We start from the raw sequence: 7,184 nt of genomic DNA on the forward strand, positions 1-7,184 counted from the left end.
ATAGTGCTGGATGATAGGGATACACAGACAAAAATAAAACAGACGATCTCAAGAAGCTTACGTTCTGTTGGAATGTAATCTTGGAATTTATTTTGTAGACATGATTTAAATATCTCTCTTTTGTTGAAGGTCCTGTGTTTAATTACTGTCCACCTTCGCTATTTTGAAGCTACATTTTGATCTCTTCAGTTTTTTGGAAAATCACATTCCTATCTCTTCTCCGATTTTTTATAGACATGACAAAATATTCAAACTGACTTTTCTCCGTAGCTGAAAGCTTTCTATTGTCTACTTGCAAAGTTTGTTATTTAGTGCTAGAATCTGTCATGAATACGTGTATCCTACCAATTGGTAATTTGCTATTTTCAAAGTAACACCTGTGATCTTTAAATGATCTCCGTGCAGCCTATCTTTAAAGTCAGTCACTTTGACTTTTAAGTTCATTTGTTCATTCAAAGTTGTTTTATTTTGCTTATCTTCTGTCAAATTTTCTTTGCTTATGTTTTTGAGTTCTAAATCTATCATTCTCTTTTTTTACAGCCTCTATTGCTTTGAAGAAATTTTCTGTGCTGTGTAATAATGGCCTACTCTGTTATTTGTTCTATTTCTTCTTTGAAAGCTCCAATTTCTAAACAAATTTTCATTCATTTTTTTAAAAAGTCTTATTTTCTTTTGAAAATTCTGAAATTTCTGTTGTCCATATCATAGAAGAAACTAGACTTGGAGTCAGGGAGTTCTGGGTTCAACTTTAGACACTTACTAGCTGTGTGACTAGGCAAGTCATTTACCTCTTTTGTGCTTCAGTTTCTTCATGTGTAAAGTGGAGATGGGGTTGGACTTGAAGACCTCCAAACTCTCTTCCAGCTCTAAGTCCATCGTTCTAGAATCCATGAACCCTATAATATCCACTCTCTGGGGGAGGGGAGTCTACAGTATATTAGCAGAGCACTGAGTTCACTTTCTTTAAAGTATAATACATAGGCAAATGAGAAGGAAGGAGGCCTAGCAATACCTGATGTCAAAGCCATAACTGTCCAAAATGATTTGTTATACAGTAAGGAACACAGAAGTTGATCAGTGGAATACATTAAGTATACTATATATAGAAACAATAACCTAGTGTTTGATAAATCCAAAGACCCCTAGCTATTGAGGCAAGAACTCACTATTTGGGGGGGAAACTGTTGGAAAAACTGGAAAGCCTGGCAGAAACCAGATATAGAACAGTGTCTAACACTACATGCCAAGATAAAACCAAAATGGTACATGATTAAGACATATAGGGAACATCATAAGCAAATTAGAGGAGCGTGGAAGAAATTACTTATAAAATTTATGGATAAAAGAAGAGTTCACAACCACCCAAAAGGTAGGAAGTAAAATGGACAATTCTTATTACATAAAATGAAAAAGTTTTTTGCACAAACAAAACCTATGCAGCTAAAATTAAAAGAGAAGCAGAAAACGGGAGCAGGGGGTGGGGGGGGGCGGAATCTTTGCAGCAAGCTTCACTGCTAAAAGTCTCATTTCTAAGATATATAAGTAACTAATTCAAATTTCTAAAAATAAGAGTCATTCCTCAAATGATAAATCGTCAAAGGATATGAATAGGCAGTTTTTAGGGGAAGAAATCCAAGCTATCAATAGCCACATGAAAAATGCTCTAAATCACTAAAAATTGGAGAAATTCAAATTAAAATAACTCCGAAGTACCACCTCATACTCATTAAATTTGCAAAATTGGGGGAAAAAAGGAAAATGAAAAATACTGGGGGGGCTACTGTATGATGGTATCTTATACTGCTGGTGAAGCTATGAATTGGTTCGACCATTCAGGAAAGCAGTTTGTTATTATGTCCAAAAAGCTATTAAACAGTGCATACCCTTTAATCCAGCAATATTGCTACTGAGTCTATAGCCCAAAGTGATCAAAGGGAAAGGGAAAGGACCATATGTACAAAAATATTTATAGCAACTTTTTTTGGGATAGCAAAGAATTGAAAACTGAGGGGATATCCATTAATCGGGAAATGGCTGAACAAATTAAGGCATACAAATGTGCTAGAATATTATTTTACTATAAGAATGTTGAAGAGATTGTTTTCAGAAAAAACCTGGAAGACTTGTATAAACTTATGCAGAGTGAAGTAAGCAGAAGCAGAAGAAAATTTATATAATAACAACAATATTGTTAGGATAATCAACCCTGAAAGATTTAGGAAATATGATCAACATAATGATCAACCAAAATTCCAAAGAACTCATGATGAAACAAGCTATCTATCTCCAGATATAGAAGTAATGGGCTCAGAGTACAGGTTGAAGCACATTTTCTTTTACTTCCTTTTTTTCTCTCTCTCTCTGACAAGACTAATGTAGGAATTATGTTTTGCATGACTGTATCGATTTGTAATGGGTTTATTTTCTTGTCTTCTCATTGAGTGAATGGGGGAAGAGGAGGAGAGAGACAGAGAGACAGAGAAAGGGAGAGAGAGATGCATTCTCACAGGTAGAGGTATTGAGGAACCTAATCCATATTTGACTCTATCCCTTCAAGCTCTGAAGTGCATAGAGAACCTCGGCCACAACTCTACTTTGGAATATTCATTTAAAATAATAACGACAACATCAGCTTGGATTGATCCAGTATATTTTAAGGATCACAGATGAAAGAAGAGTAATTTAGAATTTATATAGTGCCTTAAAATTTGCAAAGCTCTTTATAAATATTATCTTATTGGAGTCAGAAATTTGCAAATTCAAATCTGGCATCACAACCTCTGTTTGCCTCAGTTTCCTTATCTGAAAAATGTGGACAATAATAGTACCTACCTCCCAAAGTGGTTGTGAGGATCAAATTGTAAAGAGCATTTCCCTGGCATGGAGTAAATGATACAAAAATGTTAGCCATCATCATTATATGACTATCCTCACAATGGTTCTGGGAGGTAAGTGATAGTATTTTCTCTATTTTATAAATGAGTGAAAGAGAAAGAAGTTAATTAAGTGATGTGCCCAGGGGTCACACAGCTAGTATTTGAGGCAGGATTTGAATTCAGGCCTTCTTGATTCCAGGTTGAGTGCACTATCTACTGCACCACTAGCTGCCTATATGAGTTCATATACAGTATGAGCTCATTTATTATCTGAGCATCCTCTGAAAAGTATAGTCAATTAAGGTACCCCTATCCTTCCTATTTTACCTACAAAGCAATTCAGGCACAGGGAGGTCAAGAGGTTTGTTCTACAGTAATTCTCATAACAAATGCTGACTAAACCAGAGTTCAAGGCTCTTGATTTCTAGTCCTGTTCTACGTGTCTGACTACAGTACCTGAATTACACTTACTAAAATAATTTGTCACTGCTTTGCTTTTAGAATTGCAAAATTACATATAGCTCAGGAACAATTCCCCTTTTGTTGCCTTTAATTCTAGCTTAACTAGAAAAAAAAGTGAAGTTAAGCTTATTTTAACATTTTAGGAGAAGAATGGACTACATCATTTTGACCACCAAGTCATGGCCAATTGCAATGGTACCCCAAAGGAAAGAAAGGATTTGGAGGAGGAAGTGACTTCCCTTCACTCCCAACTCTTTTTATGCATTGCCAAACAGCTTACAAAAGAAAATCTCTTGCTCCAGTCAAGGCTGATGGTCAGCTGAACTTATCGGTAAGTTGCCATATTGTTAAGATACTACTTAATAGGCCAGCAAATTAGAAGTGAATTTGGTTGTGATTTAAGTACTAGAATACTATTTATCTTTTCTTAGTCAAGTAGTTGTCATCTGAGGAAGAAAGTTTTGTTTGTTATTAAGTTGGAATGAATAATTGATTTGACAATAGGAGTTCTGTTTCGACATGGCATCTGTCTGGTACAGTGGGGGACAGTTATTAGGCATTTAATGTTTGTTGATTGATACACCTTTGTATGATGGGGGAGGGAGGGAAGAATTTCACAAATATCAACTAGAAAAACTAAGCAGGCGAACTGTGAGGTTGTGAAATGAATAAGTGTTCTTAAGCAAAGTTAGATGGCATTAAATAACTGCATTTTAAATAATTTCCTTCCAACTCTTCTAAATATTTATAACTGCAGATAAATGAGAATTTTTCCTTGGAATTGACCTCTTTGAAACCAAGTCTCCAGTACTCTGAGGAATATCACAGGCCTAGAAGATAAAAAGATACTGACTTTGATGATTAAATACCTCAAGTAAGAAAGACTTGCTTTCTCAAAAAGATTTACTAATGAAACTCTTAACAGCCCCAGAAAGGGGTGAGGAAGTCTTTTTGGAATTAGCCAGCATATTTGCCCTGCCTTCCCTGTATCTGAACTGTGACCAGTGTTTTATCAGTTATGATGTTTGTTTGATTTGCAAATGATACCAGCAACTCGGAAGATAGCGGCATATTGGAAAGGCCTTTCTAGAAAAAAGTAAACTTTCGAAGGCAGTGCTTGTATGACTATAACAGTAGCTGGCTTCTGAATGGGAATAATAATAACACAATCCTGTGGAAGAAATAAATAAAGAATAAATAAGTAAAAGTAACAATAATTCACCTTTCTCTAGCCCTTTAATAAAGTGTCAACAACATTATGAAGCACTGCCCTATTATACAAACAAGGAATCCAGACTTTAGAGATGTTAACTGACTTGTCCGTGGTTATACAGCTATTACTAACATGAGCCAGTACGCTCTCCCAGTTCTTCTGTCCAAAGCTCATTTCCATTATACCGTAATTATAGTATGATCCAAGATAATCCAGACATGAAATGTTTTGTGTATTATTTATTGCAAATCTTTAGCCCCCTCTAAACTTTCTCTCCCTTGCTACTCTACACACTTATAACTCAGTTTCCCATGTACCCAGAGAAAGCAAATAATTATGTTTTAAATTTAATAGTACTTTCCCCAATTACGTGTAAAGATAGTTTTCAACATTCATTTTTGTAAGATTTTGTATTCTAAATTTTTCTCCCTCCCCTCCCCTTTCCTTTCCCATTCTCAAGAGAGGAAGTAATCTGATATAGGTTACACATGTACAATCATGTTAAACATTTCCACATTAGTCATGTTGTGAAAGATGAATCAGAACAAAAGGGAAAAACCACAAGAAAGAAAAAAAGCAAGAAAAAGTGAAAATAGGAGAAAGCAAATAATTATACTTGGTGTCCCAAAAGTCTTAGTGAAGTTTTAAGTTCACTTTGTATTAGTGTAAAGAAAACAAATTTTTACAAAAAAAAATAATAATTTAATGAATATTCATTATTCAGAGAATTAGCTCTTATTTGAAACTATATACCTCACTATGTACTCCCTTTAGCATGGATAATTTAATGAGGACTGGGTGTATTAAAGTGACAGTATCAAAGAAAAATAATCAAGTGAACATTTTGTTTTTTGAATTCTCATTTCCTGTCCATTAATAGCATACTCTATACTGGAACCTAGACTCATGCCCCAAACACGGATAATCTGTGATCCTGCATTTGCTACAACTGCAAGTCACAGTCCTGTGCCTTCTTGGTATGCTAAAATGGTATAGCAACAGTTTTGGTAGTACAGGCATAGACAATGATGGGACTGTAGAATGTAAACTCCTTACAAACAGGGATTATTTTATTGTGTGTTTGTATCCTTAGAACCTAGCCTAGAGGTTGGTATCTGGTAAATATTTTTAATAAATGCTTGTTGATTGACTGATTACTATGTTTCTTTCTTTCTTTCTTGACCATGACTTGCAAATGAACTGGATTTAAGAAAGGGAGGGCTGTGCAAGGTCACCAGCCTCACTTTCTCCTCCGGAGCCATCTTGGTCCAGTGGCAAGATAGAGATCAGGATGATTGGAGATGGCTCCCAGGGTATTTCTTATGCCAACAGTGAAAGATAAGATGAGATGCTTAAGGCTCGGGAGAAGAGAAAAGGATTCCCAGCTGGAGGAACTAAAAGCACAGAAATGTTTTCTTCTTCATAGTTTTGGATTTGCAAACAACTCTTCAGAAAAATAAAGAGTGCGAAAAGCAGAATGCAACAGGAAAATAAAGTATTTAAAATAGCTGTTTCAGTGCTTCGATGTGTTTTAAATGTGTCAATGGATATAATATCTCCTCAATGAAGGTATTTCCCTTGCTGGCACAAATTATAAACCATCCCCATTTTTGTTTCCTGTGTAATTTTCATATTCTTCCTAGTATTTGATTTGATTAAAAGAACACTTTTACATTTTAATTTTAAAATGAAATGGCATTTTGAACCATAAACTCCAAATAAAACCCCATGAAAATTATCACATATAGAACCACAGAATCTCCAAGTTGGAAGATCATTTGTGGTTCAATTCACAATGGAACAGAAACAATCTACACTTCCTGTTCCTTTGAATACTTATAGTACCTCCCACCATCATCACTATACACACACACACACACACACACACACACACACACACACAAATACTGGGTATTTATTTTGTATGCTTTTAAATATGTACATATTGTTGCACCTTAAGCAAATTAATCACTTCAATCCTCAACTGAGTAGACATCATCTGCTGAAAGAGTGCTGGTGAAGTCAAGGGCTTGAGAGGGATGTTTGGAACAGCCATTGTAAGTAGTGTGATAAGAGTCAGAGTGATACAACGATTGCAAAACAGGGGTGAAGGCCTAGTTAAGCCATAAATTGGACAGTATGAATTTGTAGTAGAGCCAGTAAGCAAATATTTGTGATTTCTTTCAGCCATCTTGAACTGGGGCTTGGGAACAAGAACAGAAAAAGTAGATGGTGGGGTTGAACCTATCTGTCAGCTCAACTCTATAAAACTTCTCCCCTAGTTGCCAAGTTTTGCTGGTCACTAAAATAACGTACTTGTCTTTTGTGACAATCCTGAAGGGAACTGAGGCAATTAAGTCACCTTATATGGTTTGCCCATGACTGATTGCTGTGCATCTCAGTGGCAAACTGTAGACTAGACCTTTGGTACTCTGTTCTTAGAGCTAGAGGGTACTTCTCATAAGAACAAAGAAGAAGACTGGTGGAAGAAGACTCGTCCCCTTGCACTCCATTCTCTACTTTCCTCTAAATGTATCTGTGTACAAATCTTTAGCTGATCTTTAATTTCTAGACTGAATATGTGGCTGGAATGAACTGTTTCATGTGGTAAGACAATTCAGAACTGACACAAA

General features: G+C 35.6%; 1 long non-coding RNA gene across 1 annotated transcript in view; it reads left to right on the forward strand.

Annotated features, from left to right (window-relative positions):
• The window catches only part of LOC140520783 (uncharacterized), a 31,526-nt gene extending 25,466 nt beyond the window's left edge, over window positions 1–6,060 (forward strand). The window contains exons 2-4 of the long non-coding RNA XR_011972642.1: window positions 3,482–3,669; window positions 4,096–4,212; window positions 5,763–6,060. This is a non-coding gene — a long non-coding RNA (uncharacterized lncRNA). The remainder of the gene's footprint in view (window positions 1–3,481; window positions 3,670–4,095; window positions 4,213–5,762) is intronic.
• The last annotated feature ends 1,124 nt before the right edge of the window (window positions 6,061–7,184 follow it).

Source organism: Notamacropus eugenii, chromosome 1 (genome assembly GCF_028372415.1).
Source record: "Notamacropus eugenii isolate mMacEug1 chromosome 1, mMacEug1.pri_v2, whole genome shotgun sequence".
Taxonomy (NCBI): Eukaryota; Metazoa; Chordata; class Mammalia; order Diprotodontia; family Macropodidae; genus Notamacropus; species Notamacropus eugenii.